Source organism: Microtus pennsylvanicus, chromosome 3, assembly GCF_037038515.1.
Source record: "Microtus pennsylvanicus isolate mMicPen1 chromosome 3, mMicPen1.hap1, whole genome shotgun sequence".
Lineage (NCBI taxonomy): Eukaryota > Metazoa > Chordata > Mammalia > Rodentia > Cricetidae > Microtus > Microtus pennsylvanicus.
The window spans coordinates 136,785,682-136,802,451 of record NC_134581.1 but is presented as its reverse complement, the minus strand read 5'-3'; the positions used below and the strand labels follow the sequence as shown (position 1 = coordinate 136,802,451).

General features: G+C 43.3%; 1 protein-coding gene across 1 annotated transcript in view; it reads right to left on the bottom strand.

Moving 5' to 3' along the window:
- The window catches only part of Aldob (aldolase, fructose-bisphosphate B), a 150,153-nt gene that overhangs the window by 27,135 nt on the left and 106,248 nt on the right, over positions 1-16,770 (bottom strand). The window lies entirely within an intron of this gene.

The window sequence follows — 16,770 nt, the reverse complement described above, 5'->3', positions numbered from 1 at the left end:
AGGAGGAAGAATAGGAGAAGAAACAAGAGCATTGGAAGACAAAACAAGAAACAAGGCCCTTCAAGTAACCGATGTCAGTGTAATGGATGAGGGCACATAGAGACAGTCTTGTTGACTTCAAGGGACTCACACATGTAACAACACCTGACATGATGTGGTAAATGGTGTGAGCCCGGTGTGCCAGAGGCTGTAAAGAGACTGCATCCAGAACCTCCTCTGAAGGACAGGCACAGCATCACACAAACGTTGTGATGTGCTCTGTCCTCTAGGGGGAGCTCAAGGCTTTCTCAACTCTGAACATCTGGAAGGAATTTGTAGCTCCAGTGAGACTCCTGGTTTGGGGGAATCTCTTCTTTCAGATGTTTGCTCTTGCTCTCCACTCTGTTCCCATGTAGCTGGTACATGCAACCGGAACACGTAGCTGGCACACGTGGTTGGTACATACAGCTGGTACCTGCTACTGGTACATGCCCCTGATACTCTGGTTACTCCCCTCTCCTTGACAAAGCTGCTGTCCCCCTTTGAAAAAGTAAGAACCAGAAGTGTGGTTTTACTATCAGGGGCGTAGTTCGAGGAAGCAGAATGATTAGGTGGACCTCTACAATTCAGGTAAGGAAGATTTATTTACTGGTTAGTACAGAGGTAACTTCATCCTAGTCCCGATGTTCCCGCTTTATCTTAGCTAATATCAACGAGACAGGAACATTCCTGGTGCAAGGCCATATATACTGCTACCAGAACAGGATAGATAGATAGATAGATAGATAGATAGATAGATAGATAGATAGATAGATAGACAGATATAGATAAATAGATAGATAGACAGACAGATAGATGACAAATAGATAGCTAATAGATAGATATATAGACAGACAGACAATAGTTTGCTGGGAAACTATGTAGGAAAAACTGACTATGGTTACATAAGCAAAGGCAGTGTTATGATTTAAAATGGTTCCAGTCATGTCAAGCTAAATTCATACAACTAGACAAGGTAGTTAGTGTCTTGTATATTTGACAATCAGACTGATGGAGATAAAAAAAACTTCTTTATATGAATTGCTGTATGAGACAAACTGTCCCAGAGCAATTGATAGTGATCTTATATACTCCTAGACCGTCTCTTTCTCCATTCTCATCCAAGCCCCCAAGTAAGTGGCTTGGCTATGCTGAAGTTCAGGTCTCTTCTTAATTGTTTTTGCAATTAACATTATATCTTGCAGAAATTCCACGAGCCCAAAGCAAGCAACTGACCTCTTACCTAAATTTCTAGTAGAAATGTGGTTTTCTCTCTACTTGTATATTCTATGCTTGTGACTGAGAAAATCTGGATGTTTGCATAGAAAGGGCTAGATGAGAATGTTGGCATCAACTTCAGCAGATATTTCCTTCCAAGGCTCACTCAGGTCTCAGAATATTTCCACCTTCCTAAAAAGCTTCCATCACACTTAAAATCTAATACCAACTCCATAAAGCACTTGCACCACCTACCCTGTCTGATTACTTTCCGTTTTTGTTGTACTCTAGTCTCCCTGACCTTAAACTTCTTTGATGTGGGTGTCCTTCTGTATATATGTAGCTTTTATTGGTTAATGACTAAAACTGCTTTGACCTATGGCAAGTAAGAATATAGAAAGACTGGAAGAGATATAGACAGAAAGTGGGCAGAGAGTCAAGGAGAAGCCATGTAACTGCCAAAGAAGAAAGACCCCATGTAGCTGCCCAAGAAGCAAGAGTAACAAACTACGACCCTCATAGTAATAAATACAAAATAATAGAAATGGGTTCATTTAAGATATAAGAGCTAGCTAGAAATATACCTAAGCTATTAGTCAAGCAGCATTTTAAATAATATAGTTTCTGGGCAACTGGGAATGAATGAGCAGTCTCCGCTGACAAAATGGCATCCCATATGTTTGGGGCTAACCTGCATGACCAGGCACACGCTTTGGGTCTAGGTATTTGTATGCCCACTCAGGGTTAGGAGGAAAGCAGTTGAGAACATGCTTGCTGATCAAGACCCCTGCCTGGGCAAGCTGCTGGACTGAGTCTGCTAGGCATGCACAGGCAGGAAAGCATGGAGGATTTCTACTGCCATACACGGAGACATTTCCAGGCTGCACACCATGATGCATGGCGGATTTCTACTGCCATGCACGGAGACATTTCCAGGCTGCAAACCATGATGCATGGCAGATTTCGTTTTAATCAGACAAAAAGGGTTTATGTGCTGCATGGTGCTTCCCAGATTGAGGTGGTGAGCACAGCTCCCACCCAGCAGTCCCAGAGCTGGCAGTAAATGTACCTCCGCCATATTGAAAGGCCAAGAGAGATGGAGCCAGCATCCAGAGCTACTACAACCACACTGCTTACCATTTTAAAATGTTCCCTATCAGAAAAGAATTTCAGATTCAGATTCAGGCATGAAAGACCTCTAAATGAGACAGGGTATGTTGAAAAAAATGTATGTAGGCTTGGGAGAGAGAGGAAAAAGAATATAGACAGTTATAAAAAGAAGTAAAGTCTTTAAAGAGACAGCAAACTAATTTAAAAGAGTACAGAGAGTCATAGATTAAAGGAGTAAAGAAAATAAGCCAAGAAGATGTAATATACACAGAGAGTCTGTATTATATAAATTATCATGTTTTCTTTGAATTTTCTGACTGCAGAGAGACTTTTTTTCTAGGGACTGCTAAGTTAGACCAACATAAAAGTATCTTGACTTCAAAATTTGGGCCTAAGGATATGTTGCTTTGGAAAAGAAGTTCTTCTTTTATTTCCACAGAAGATGAGAACCTGTAGACCACTTCCAGGCTAATGTGATTTGATGAAAAAAAGACTGCCCCCAAAGGTGTCCATGAACCCTAAAAATACTTCCCCCAACAAACAGCAGGAAGCAGTTTGGAGAAAACTACACCCAAATTCCCAAAGTGATTGCTTATAAATGTTTGTTTTCATTTAAAAGGAATTGATTACAAATGTTTAAATGGCAAGCCAATCTCTCTCTTATAAAGGAAGGAAGGGAGACAAGGGAGCAACCACCAAGGGAACAGGTCTGAGCCAGAGACGTCTGTAGGACCAGCCCCAAGCCAGGGACATTTGTGAAAACAGGCCTGAGCCAGTGAACTTGGCCAGAGCAGACCCAGGGCAGTGACCTTCACAAGAGCAGGTACAAGGGCGCAACTGCTGAGGGAGCAGGCCTGAGCCAGAGTTGTCTGTGGGACTGGATCCAAGCTAGGGATCTCTGTGGGTACAATCCTGAGCCAGGAACATCTGCAGGAACAGGCTGGAGCCAGCAACTTCTGCCAGAGAAGGCCTGAGCCAGTGCCCTTCACCAGAAGAGGCCTCAGGAAGTGACCTCCATGGGAGCAGGTACAAGGGAGTTACTGCCAAGAGATAAGGCCTGAGTCAGAGACCTCTGTGGGACCAGGTCTCAGCCAAGGGCCTCCACAAAAACAGGCCCAAGCCAGCGACCTCTGCTGGAGCAGGCCTGAGTCAGTGACCTCCACTGAAGCAGGCCTGAGCCAGCCAGTGACCTCTGCCAGAGCAGGCCCAAGCCAGTGACCTCTGTCAGAGCAGGTCCAAGTCAGCAACCTCAGCAGGAGCAGCTAAAGTAAGTGACCTCCATGGGAACAGGTCTGAATGACATCCATGTTTAACAGAGTGACACCCAGGAGTGCACAACAACCTCTGGGGTGACTGGAACCATGGCCCTGACAGCAACATGAGAAGCAACTATCTGAGCCTTGGAGCCACTGGCACCTGGAAGTTTGATCACCAGAGATATAGTCCTGGCTTTCCGCTGCTCTTCCCTGTCTAGAGCCTTCTAATTGAAGTTACTAGAAGCTGTGCCTAGCTCACAGGATCATAGGATGGGATTTTCACCTGTTGGCCATTGTCTGCAGTGTATTTGAGCCTCCATGGTGCTATTAAAGAGGGGCTTTTTGGTACCAGTGTTGGAAGGTCTGTATGTCAGTTTGTCTCCATGTGTTTCCTCAACCTCCAGTCCCTTGCTCGAAGCTCGCTAACTGGGTTCTAGCGCATAGAGAGCACAGAAGGGGCCACAGCGTGCGGCAGTCCTAACTACACCAATCAGAGGAAAAGATGGGTAGACAAAGTAAGAAAACACTCAACACCACAAAGAACAACACGGCACCAAGAAAAACTAGTGGCTCTACAACAGCAAGACTTGACTATCCCAATATAGATGAATCAGAAGAAAATGACCTAGAAAATAACTTTTGAACATATTTTTAATTGGAATGTATCCTGCAATGGATGCATTTTTAACACATTTCCGTTTATTTTGTCCCCATCTAAAGCTGTCAAGAAAAGCCAGGACCATAGTAAGACTTTGATAATTGAAAACAACATCAAAACTTTGCAATGGTAGCACATGCCTTTAATCCCAGCACTACAGAGGCAGAGACAGGCAGATCTCTAAGTTTGAGGCTAGCCTGATTTACAGACTGAGTTACAGGATAGCCAGGGCTACATGGAGAAAACCTATCTCAAAAAAAAAAAAAAAAAGAAGAGAAAAAAAGCAACTTCAGGTAAGCAATTGTATACGGACAAATAAATCCTGCAGCCATAAAATGTGATAACCAGTGTGTATCAGAGATCAACCACTCTATTGAGTTTTAAAGCCTTTCTTCTTTCTCCCCATGCCCCAAATCTGTCCTTCTGTGAAAAAGAAATGCTTGTTCCTTTCCCCATAGAAAATCTCTGGCAACTGGTCCTCTGGCAGTCAAGCAAGGCTAGGTGTTTAGTTCTGGCCATGTACAGTCTGAAACAAAGATCTGTTAATCTCTTTTAGACCTAATTAATTGACCATGAAGTCTTCATGTTCCTAATAAGACAGTTGGAACGTAGCAGAAGGAACATCCCTCAGCCTAAAGCAATGGCTGGTACAAGGAAAATGGCTGCCATAAAATCTCCCAGATCCATATTAGATTTGCAGGGAAGTTAAAAACAAGCTTTGCTCTGGTACCACTGAGATGTTGGCATCTGGCCACGGCACACTGTAGTTTATGTTGGCCCGTAGATCTGGTTGCTGAGGAGCAACTGAAAGGATTATCACCTTGATATACGTACTAAGATGTGGCAACCATAAACTGAAGCAAGAAAGGGGCCCTGCAGGATTGCTTGGCATGCAGAGTGGAGCCAGAGCAAGATATGGATATAGAAGCTAGCTGTTGTGCAATGATTACAGCTAGGAAGCTTCTTTGTGAGTCTAAAGATGCAGTGCTTTTGTTCCTTTGGACTCCTAGAAATATTTGAGTAAGTTTGGGGAGCTTTGGATTCTGCCTAACGTAAGTTATCTTCAAAACAATAAAGTTCTTTGGTGGTCCACTTTCTTAGAAAATAAAATATGCCAAACCTTTCCCCTGCTAATGGAAGAGTTCAGCGAGCCATGTTACCCTTAGCAATGAAAGAGTTGCAGAAGGATGCATGATGCGATAACTTAAAGCTGCAGTAGTAGCATACATGCTTTGGTGGTAACCAACAGCTCTCTAATTGGACTTAAGAGTCACTCAACAAGAGGGGTACCATGACTGGTACTGGAAACCAAGCTAACTACTTAGTGTTGGCGAAACCATGGTTTGGGGAGGAAAGTCTACAACCACTAATCTCCTAAACCAGCATAATCCTTAACAACAATTCACAGACATTTGTCCTCATACCCACAGGTAAGTGTAGTCTTTCCTCTTCCTCAAGGAAACTTCTCTTCGCAATAGATGGAGACTACTACAGAAAACCCCAATTAATACCCAGAATTGTGGAACCCAGTAGCAGTGGATGCTTCTACAAAACACTCCCACACCTAGGGCTCAGGGAACATTGTGGAAGGAGGGCCAGAAAGACTGTATGAGACAAAGGATCAGGGAGTCTTCTGTTAGATTGTGTGTCCTAGTAATGTCATAGGTTGCACCTGTAAAACTCACCAACATGACTGCCCAAATGTGAGTTGAACAAGGACGCCAATGAACATGTCACACTGCACCAGAAAAGCCCAGGAGACCTCAGCCTTACACAAAGAATTGTAGATGGTGTTCCTTCTCAAGAAGACCACACCAATTGGTTGTCCAGTGCCAAACAGCCCTGAAAGCATACATACAAATAACATTATAAGGATTCAACAGGTTATGTGGAATATAAATATATGCATGATTAACAATTGAAGAAAAATAGGCCAAGAATATGGAAAAGTTTGGAGGAAGGACAGGGAAGAAAAAGATTAATTAAAATAGAACCTCAAAAATAAATGAAGAGCTAGATGGTGGTGGCACACACCTTTAATCCCAGCACTTTGGTGGCAGAGGCAGGCGGATCTCTTTGAGTTCAAAGCCAGCCTGATCTACAGAGCATACAAACAAATAAAAAAAGAGTAGCAGAGTTGAGAGACTTGAAATAACCTAATATTTTGGTAATCTGGGGCAGTTTATAGTTGTACCTTGAGATCCTGATGTCTCAAAATGTACCTCACTGTATTAATTGGCCTCTTCAGACACCAGGGCTCTGAGGGAAAGACAAGCACATGTCCTTTACTCACTCACGTGTGTCTCCAGCAGCATCTGTTACCACATGAATATTCAGTAAACATAAATGGATGTGAGGCAAGACCAACCAAGTGCCTTTCACAGGTTAGAAATAAACCTGTCCTAAAGGGCTAAGGATACGCAATTCTGAATTTTAATGTGAGGCTGCATTAGTATGAAGATAAATGTTTTTAGTGTGGTAATAGAAATTTGGTTGAAACAGCTCTTCGTGTGGTGTTATTTGGTAAAATAAACAATATCATTTAATTTTTCCAAGGCCTTTCTGTTTCAAAGACTGGAGTGTATTACTGCAGACTGGAACATTCTGGTTAACAGTTCAACAAGATAAAATAAAGGAAGAAAGGAAGAAAGGAAGAAAGGAAGAAAGAAAGAAAGAAAGAAAGAAAAGAAGAAAAGAAGCAAGGAAGCTTTAATCATATGAATGAATGTTCTAAATTATGTAAGAATTAATTAAGATGAAAATAAACTACTAAACCAAAATTCACCTGTGGTTGTTTTCTGTATTTCTTTGAAAAATAATATATAATCTATAATCTTCAATATGATATGTAGATGGTATTCTTTTTATTTATATAACTTTAAAAATTTAAATGTTGGTATGGTTAGGATCTTAAATGTCTACCCCAAGTCTAAGTATTAGAAACTTGGCTGTCAGCCTGTGGCACTAAGGCTGGGGCTACTGTAAGCATTACAGTTCTGAGGAAAAATGCTTCTCCATTGGAAGTGTTTCAGCTCCGACGAGAAAGGTATCCTGGATGACGGAAGCCAAGGACTACCACAAAGTCACACCACACAACAAACCACTCAAGAGATTTATTGGAGAAGACACAGGAAGGTGGCTGCCTCTGCTCAGGTGAGAAGCAGCAAAGAACTGAGCAGGAGGCAGGCTTTATATAGGGTTTCTTGGGAGGAAGAGTTTTCCAGGTGTGGCAGATTTCCAGGATGGGGATTGGTGGGATTTCAAGCCAAGCCCAAGGACTGGTTGTGTTTCAAGCTCAAGGATAGGTGGGTTTTGGTGAGTTTTCAAACTTGGAAGTGGGCTCAGATCTTTTGCCCTATAGGTACTTTTAGGAAATTGGCCTTGGGGAAATTTTAGGCAACTGAGAGTGTGCTCTTTAAAAGGTAGTGGGACCCAGGGTGTTATTACTCTTCTAGTTACTATCTGGTAAGCAGACTATTTTATGCTATAATACCACAGGCAGAAGGCAACGCAGCCAACCATCCAAAAACTCGACACTCTGAAACCATGAGCCCAAATAAACGTTTTGTCTTCTAAAGTTTATCATGTCAAGTATCTTGTCCCAGTGATGGAATGCTGCTTTTTCCTTTTCTTGTTCAAAAGACGGAGGACACGTTTGTTCCAAGGAGGAGCCAGAAGTCAGGCTCTTTCATCAAACCGGTCAGAGGAGAGGAAGCCTAGAAGAAGCCAAGAATTTGCAAAGTCTGATGGCTGTGTATTTTCAACATATTTGGACCACAGACATATTTCAAGGGAAAAGATAAGAGGAATTAATTATAGCTACAGAGAAATCTACATATACTGGCTGACTTGCTATTTCTTTTTTTTTTAGCAGTAATCCCTTCCCCAGATTGGAGTAGAACTAGAATAAGAGGGTCCCATCTCTGTAAATAGTGTGCTACCAGGAAAATCTTGATTTTGTGTATTATGCCCCCAGGAGCATTAGAATTGAAGCTGAATCTTACAGAACACTACACACACACACACACACACACACACACACACACACACACTCCAACTGCACATCATCTGTCCACTTCAAAAACTGATACTGACTTTTCTGTTTCTTAGAACTCTTCGAAACTCTCCACTGTTGCCTGAACAATGGAGCAGTACTACAGTGCACCAGAGAAACAGATTCTGCAGGGCCTATCTACCTTACCTTAGATGTTCTCCTCCTTCAGAAAGGTTTATTTAGTCGGTAGCATAGTCTTATTGAGAGGCATTTGAATTGAATTTGGTAACTGTTTTTCTATTCACTAGACTGCACTGTGAGTTACAGCGAGCACCTCACGCTGTAAAGTTGGGCAATCTTAAGCTGTATGAACCATTTAGGTGTCTCTATCCCCAATACTACAAAATTTGCTGAGAACTTCTTATTAAAGGGAATCATTTTCAAGTCGTAAAACCTTTCAAGTGGTGTCAACGATAATTGGAAGTGTGATATAACTAGGGGATAAAAGGTCTTAGTAGATTAGAACACAGTGGTGACGATGTACTAATGTTTGTAGGCTGTGGTACAACGTCATCAGAATTGGAGCATTCCATACAGGAGGGGAAAGAGAAGACTCGTGAATCTCAGGAGGTAAACAAACTACACATGTCTGGGAAAGGTGAACTGCGTGAGATTTCGGATCATCCCTTCCCAGCTTTAGGGGGACAGTAAACAGCTACTGGAAGAAGGGACTCTGGTCAGCCCAGCTTGTTGAGCTGCCTGGAGTTAGTACAGAGTGCTCCAGGGAGGTAGATTTCATCACTAGTGTTGGGTCAGGCCTTTTTGTGACATAGACACTTTTGAGTCATCCTCGCTCCTGTGAGCAACTCATCACCCCTACTTCTGTTAGCAGCCCTGAGAAAAAGTCATTGGCTCACAAAGGCTTTCCTCTTCCTGGGCTGAGTAGGTGTTCTGTCTCCCAAAGAAAAGTTCTCATGGCAAACTCCAACGGCACTGGAGACAGTGGGCAACAATGGATGGATACAGAGATAAAATAGTGACTGTAGAAAGAACCAGGGTTGTCCTATGGGTAGGATACAATACCCTTGGAGTAAACCATGTACATTTTATACATTCCTGCAAAGTACTATATTAGGGGTATCGCAGCTATTACTGAGGGAGAGGGAAGAGTAGCAGCTCAGCCATGGTTCAGGCCAAGAGTCTACCAGACCCTGGATGGGGTACAGCTAGGCCTACAGGTACAGACATCTCCCTTGTCATCAACTAAACCAAACAGCTTGAGCTGATCCCACCAAGTTCATGCAGAAGGAAAACGCACAAAGGTGACTCAGGATGAGAAAGCAGACAATGGGTAGAAGTTATGAAATCTTTGAGTATTGTTAGGTGTGTGAGTGTGTATGTGTGTGTGTGTGTGCGCGCGCGCATTGGCGTTATTCCTGCATGTATGTCTGTGTGAGGGTGTCAGATCTTGGAGTTATTGACAGTTGTGAGCAATCATGTGGGTGTTGGGAATTGAACCTGGGTCCTCTGGAAGAGTAGTCACTGCTCTTAACATCTGAGCCATCTCTCTCCTGTTGTGTTAGGTTTTACTAAAGATTTTAGTGTTCTCTTAGCTGTTAGATTCGAAGACCAATCCACTTAAAATGTCCATCACGGACCTCCAGAGTAGCCCGACAAAGATTACCTCCACACTCTCACTATTTGCCAGGGACTAGTGACTAGTGACCCAGAGCCTTGGTTGCTGATCCTACTTAACCTCTATAAAAAGATTCCATTACAGAGATGGCATAAAACTAAGCCTTGAGTGTTTCACAGCTTGAGAAAAGCAACTAAACAATATACAGGGGCATAGGAATATTTAGTTTCAATGGCAACATACCATTAACACACAAATTAGAATCACCTGGGTAGGGAGCTTTACCTAAAGACTTGCCCCGGTTCCCTTGATTGATGCCGGAAGACCCACCCAAAGTGAGTGTGACCTGTGGGTGGCACCTTATGGTTGCTTCCTAAGGAACAACAGTTTTCCAGAAACATCTCAAGTTTTGTTTGTTGGTGGTGTTGGTTTTTGGTTGTGTTTGTTTGTTTTCAAAACAGGGATTTTCTGTGTAACAGCTCTGGCTGTTCAGAAACTAACTTTGTAGACTCACAGAGATGCGCTTGCCTCTGCCTCCTGAGTGCTGGGATTAAAGGTGTGCGCCATCACCGCTGGGCAATCTTCAGGTTTTAAGGGCCATATTAGGAGTGCTGAGGTACCCACCATTGTGAACCTACCCACTATTGATTGCCAGCCTCTCCAGTGTGAGACAATAATCATGTGACTGCTCTGACAGCTGAAGTACCCAGGCTCAAAGACCAAGGAACTGTTCAGTTCCCAACTTCTTGCATCTGAGACAGCTGTCATTGCTATTTTAACTTAAGATGATTTAACAGTCTTCGATATATATTCAGCCTGTCAGCTCTGCTTCTCTAGAGACCCCCAGCTAATACATGCACCAAAAGGAATGACAACAGATCAATCCACACAAGGTGCCAGGACAAGGCACAGCTGTAAAATTCCTAAGAATATTATGGTCTAGTAACTGTATGGTACCTGACAACATTATTGAGAGAATTCTACCACAGCCTGTGCCTACTGCAGATACACTTGGGGCTCCTGAGATATTGATGTATTTTCATACATCACCCTGTTCAAGTTGCCTGTCCCTTGTTTAACCTTATAAGAGGGATGCCGTGTGGGGTTGGGACAGTAAAGCTCATGAGGCTTTTGAATAAGCTAGGATCTTTGTGGGACTGAAAGCTCCCATTGCCTTAGTGAGGACAACATTTGTGGATGAGATACACACATAAGTCAACTTGCCCAATAAGGGGATAACACATGGATTATATAGGGCCCATGACTGTCAGTGAGGGATACAGATATGCCTTCACCTGGTGGGCCTCTTACAAGCATTTCCACACAAGCTAGTAACAGATGAAGCTATTGCCAAGGGTCTCACCCAACTCAGTGATGAATGTGCAGAGAATTGACAGTGATAGAGGTAGTCATTTCACAACACTGATGTACAGAACTGAGCTGAAGCTATGGCACCTTACAACCTGCCGGGTCTGAGCTAGTTTTTTAAAATAGGGTTACTCAACAGTTTAAGAGTTTAGGTACCGGAGGCACACTAAATGAATGGAAACAGGTTCTCCCAAAGGCTATTAACATGTCAAATGAAAACCCTAGTGCCAGAAATGGGCTACCTTCCTATGAATTGTTGGCTAGAGATGATGTCCCACAAACCTTATAAAGGCTATTGTCACCATGGCTGGTGGTATTCCAGATCTCGACAGCAAAGCCCCGTTCTGAAGACACCACATGCTTTGGTTTCAGAGCATGGAAAATAAAGCTGGGAGTGAGCTGGAAGCTCCTTCCTTACTGGTTAGTTTTCACAGTGTCACACAGTGTATACAGGCTGCCTAGGGAGAACTGTCACCAACCTTCCTGCTTGGCTGTGGCCCCTGCATGCTGGCATGCAGAATGTGCCTACGTTTACCACAGTGGCAAGCTGCCACGAGTATAATTCACAGCTTTACAAATCGGTTTAAGGCCAACTGCATTGGAGGGAGTTCTCTGTTGTAAGCCAAAAGCAAACCTGTGTCTGGAGAGGTCACTGGCCCCGTGGGAGAAGTGACAGCTACTGTTTTGCTGAATGGACATGATATGCCTATCAAACTGCCTTCCAAACATTTATGCTTACACCCATAGATCACTGCTGCCATCAGCTGCAGTCAGTCCTGGAAGGAAGCTTGCTTTTGCAATAAATGGATCATACGGATTCATAACCACTGCTGAAGTTCCCAAGGACCAGTGACTGTTGTGGCACAGTGGCCCAATGCGTAGTCACATTTCATCATCAATATCATCCCCTCCATGCTATATTTTGACATCTGTGTCAGCCCCTCTGCTGAGAATGTTGTGAAAGAGGAGGTTGGAAGGAACGTAAGAGGCAGAAGAGGTGTACAGCAGTTTTCCCCAAATTGAAACATTTCCTCAAAGAAGGGAGGGGCTGAAGGTGGGGGCGGAGTCATGAGGCTCGGGAGGTAAACACAGTTCCCTGTCTGGGGAAGCTGAGACTGGAAAGATTCAGGAGGGCCACTCTTCAGCTTAGTAAGCACTAAACACCATCGGGGGAGGAGCCTGACCAGCAGAGCTGCTGAGATCTCTTACACCTGCAAGCTGTGTGGAGTTCCAGGGATGCAGTTTCCCTGGGTTATCAGCTCATCACCTCTACTCCTGTTAGTGACCCCAGGAAAAACTCACTTTTTTCACCAAGTGTGATCACTTTGGTTTGCTGTGGGTTCCATTCCTGGGGTTAATGGGTGTGTATGTGTGTGTCCTTGAAAAAACTCTGCACAAAACAGATGTCATCCTAGTATGGATCATCACTGTCTAATTCTTTAATATTATTACTCGTAACCTACAACACATTATAGAAAATAAAATGATTACCAACAAAAGTTTCTTTGGAGAAATACTTGAAAATCCAAAAGTTAAGTTACGAATTCATCAAAAGAGCCAAGGAACAGTTGACATAAGTAAGTAGGAACAGAATAGTTTTAAACTGTCAGAAAATAAGGGAAAGAAGACAAAGACCTCATTGTGTGAGGCAGTATCTGTTTGTCTTACACACATTCTTAAATAGTAAGTCTGTTCTGCATGCCCACTGCCACGAGATTCGGAGTAGAGAATATAAAGGAATGTTGGTGGCACTGCAAAAATAATTTATTAACTTGCTAGATCCTGGCTTCCTAATGTAATTGGAATCAAATCCACCCATGTCCAGACTTCCCAGACCTGATCTGATCTGATCCATGCAAACACTGGCTTCATGCACAGCCGTCCTCAAATTCTAGTGAGCTGGCTTTCTTTCAGGTCCTTGGAAAGTCTACACTAGCGGCTATCCCAAGGCCATTGAATTGCCTAGAATACTTTTCCTTTGGCTACCATCTTCCAGTATATTTCACATAAGTTCAATTTAAACCCACCGCCTCACTTCCTTGTCAATCTATCACATAACCCATTTCCTGCATGTCTCTTGGTCCCTGCCTGAAATTCTCTTATTTGCAATTTTGTTTTCTGCCCCCATCTTCTTTGACAGAGCATCAAGTGCACATAAGGGGATTTCTGTGCTTTACTCATGGTTTTGGTTCAGCTGATACCTAGGAAAGGAATGAACAAATAAACCAATAACGAGTAAAGGAACCCATAATGGAACTACTTGGGGGAGGGAGTAGATTTCACAAAGTGGGATTAAGAAATAAAATCAAGGAGAGGAAAAAACAGTAAAGAAGGCCAGGGGTGTGGGAATTGGCTGTGGTAAGTACCTTTGTGTAACTTTTATATGTAGAGGGAGATGTGCAACTGGGCCTTTCATGCACAGCTACTTTTCACTGTGCTGTTACGGGTTGTCTTCAGCGTGTTGACGGCATCTGTCCCCAAGGGTTCTTTTTTGGGTTGTAGGTATCACTCCAACTTCCTAGGGCTTCAACGAGAAACACCTACAAAAACTGTCCCTGGGGTGTTCCATAGCCTGCTTAGGGGACCAGGACAAGCAATGAATGAGTGAAGGAATGATCATTGCCCTGAATAAAGTTTATATAAATGACAGTTGAAATGGCCAGTGGCCCCAATTTATCTTTATCCAAAACATGTGTCAGTTCTGGCATTCAATCATGCATTACTATGGTTGCTTATACAGTCAGCAAGCTGTTGTCCAGACTGTTCGGATGCAATATGATGTATGTGTGTGTGTATAAGACTGTTCGGATGCCATATGATGTATGTGTGTGTTTACAGTAATAAGGTAGGGAGGCTGTTCGACATGTTAGGAAAACCTTCATACATAAGAAGAATTATAGGACAGGGGAGACAGCTCAGAGAGATCTGAGTTTGATTCCAGAACCAGATCAGGCAGTTCACAGGGACCTGTAACCCCAGCTCCAGAGGATCTGCTAGGTTTCAAAGCGCCTGACCTCAATGGATATGTGTGCGTACACACACATTTAAAAACAAATACATCTTTTAAAAGTTTAAAAAGAGAATGGTAAGCTAAGCACAGTGAGTGTCTGTAATCCCAGCACTTAGGAGGTAGAGGCAGCAGGATCATAAATTTAAAGCATGAACAACATGTCAAGACCCTGTATAAAAATTTTAAAAATTGAGAAAAAAAAAAAGATGACAGAATTCTCTTCGGGAAGCCTCAGCGGAACCAGTGCTTTTGGCTGATGCATTGTTACAGATACACTCAGTGGCTTCTCCAGCCTGACAATGATAAATTTAAATTCTTCACCCTCCCGATAACCCACATCGCCTCACAGGGGAGAATGCCTCAGTTCTCCTACAGCCCCTTGCTCAGGGTTTCAATGAGACTTCAGCACTGACATAAAAGCTGTTAGCCGCCTTTTCCACCTCTCGGGGTCTGAACTTGTCCACTTAGAGGGCAAGGGAGATCTGCTCTTACATTCTTCCTCACTGCTTACGGGCAGATGTCAAGATAGAAGAGCACTATGGAAATTCAGAAGCCAACACAATGTGACATCCAATTTGGACAACAGCTTAAATCCTAAAATAATTATTCATCCCCATGAGGAGAGGGGCTGGCTGCTAGTTTAATAAGTATTATCCAGGGACATTTGTGTGTGAGATTTAAGAGAAAGAAGGTTCAGACGTTCACCCTGGAACAAGTTCAACAGGAGTCTCAGTTAATTTCCAGAATGAACAATTGGTTTTTGTTTGATTGGAGGTGGGGTCCGATGTAAACTGATCCTTAGTTGCCGCAATGAAAAGCCAGTCTGTATTTCTAGCAGTCGCTGGGCTCAAACAGCTATTATGCCAGTGTCAGTCACATACCCCGGGTCTCCACTACACAATCTAGCAAATATCTTTCCTCAGAATCTACCACTGTGGCTTAGGTAGATGGCTCACTTGATACGGGGCTACCACAGAAGCATGAGGATCTGAGGCTGTTTCCCAACACCCACAGGAAAGTCAGGCAGAACGGCACACATCTGTAATACCCTTTGAGGGGAGGCAGATGCAGGATGCCAGGAGCTCGCTGTCCAGCCAGCCTAGCCAAACTGGAGCTTTCTGTTCAGTGAGAAACCCTGTCTCCCAAACATCAGTAGAGAGCGGAGGAGGACAACTGATACCAGCCTGTGGCCACCTTCACATGTGTGCACACACCTGAACATGTTTTCACACACGTAACATCCCCTTCAACAACATACAACTTAAAATTTTTAAATGTCTAGTTTGGATATTAGCCCTCTGTTGGATGTGGAGTTGGTGATCGTCTTTTCCCATTCTGTGGGCTGCTGTTCTCTTATTGGTGGTGTCCTTGGTCTTACTGAAGCTTTTCAGTTTCATGAGGTCCCATTTATTAATTGTTGATCTCAGTGCCTGCCTACTTGGTGTACTGTACAGGAAGCTGTCTATAATTGGTCCCATCTACAGGATGTGCTGGGGTAGAGGTGGAACAGAAATTGTGGTGGGAGTGACCAGTCAATGACTGATCCAGCTTAAAACCCATGCCACAAGAGGAAGCCCACACTCGACACTGCCTGGAGGGCCCCGAACCAGAGCTGGATAGCCCAGAGACTAGAATAGAACCAAACACCTACCAGGAAAAAAAAAGTTAATGAAATGATTCCTAATTATACTCTATTATACTTGTAGACCACAGCCTAGTATAATCTTCATAGAGGCTTCAGGCAGCAACTGATGGGGACAGATGACAGACGCAGAGACCCACAGCCAAATATCAGGAGAAACATGGAGAAACCTGAAGAGGGTGAGGAAAGATTGTATGAGCCAGAGGGTCAAGGACACCACAGGAAAATCCACAGAATCAACCAGCCAGGGCTAATAGGGGCTAACAGAAACTGAACCAACCAACATTAGGGAGCCTGTAAGAGTCCAGGTCCTCTGAATATATGTTATGGCTGTGCAGCTTGGTGTTCTTGTAGGATTCCTAGCAGTAGGATCAGGGGTCTCTCTGACTCTTTTGCCTGCTTTTAGGAGAATTTGCTTCCTACTGGGTTGCCTTGTCCAGTCTTAATATGAGGGGAAATACCTAGCCTTATAGCAACTTGGGATGCTATGTTTGGTTGATAACCCTGGGAGGCCAGCCATTTTCTGAAGGGATGTAGGACAGAGAATTGAGAGGATCGGTGGGGAAAGTGTGGTCAGGATGCAATATATGAGAGGATAAGAATAAAAAAATAAATAACAAAAATTAAAATTTTAAATTTAAAGTCTTCACACACACACACAGAGGCATGCATCCATCTGATGTGTTCTGTCTCATAAACATGCAAACTGTAGATCTTTTGGCGTTGTAGACCATACTTTCTCTCCTGCACTATAATGCTATCAGTAGAAAAAAATAAAATGAGTATAAACCTTTAGGCTGCAAAGGTAGGGAGAAGGCTATGCTCCTTGTATAGAGGTCACTCCTCTGGACCCTTCTGAA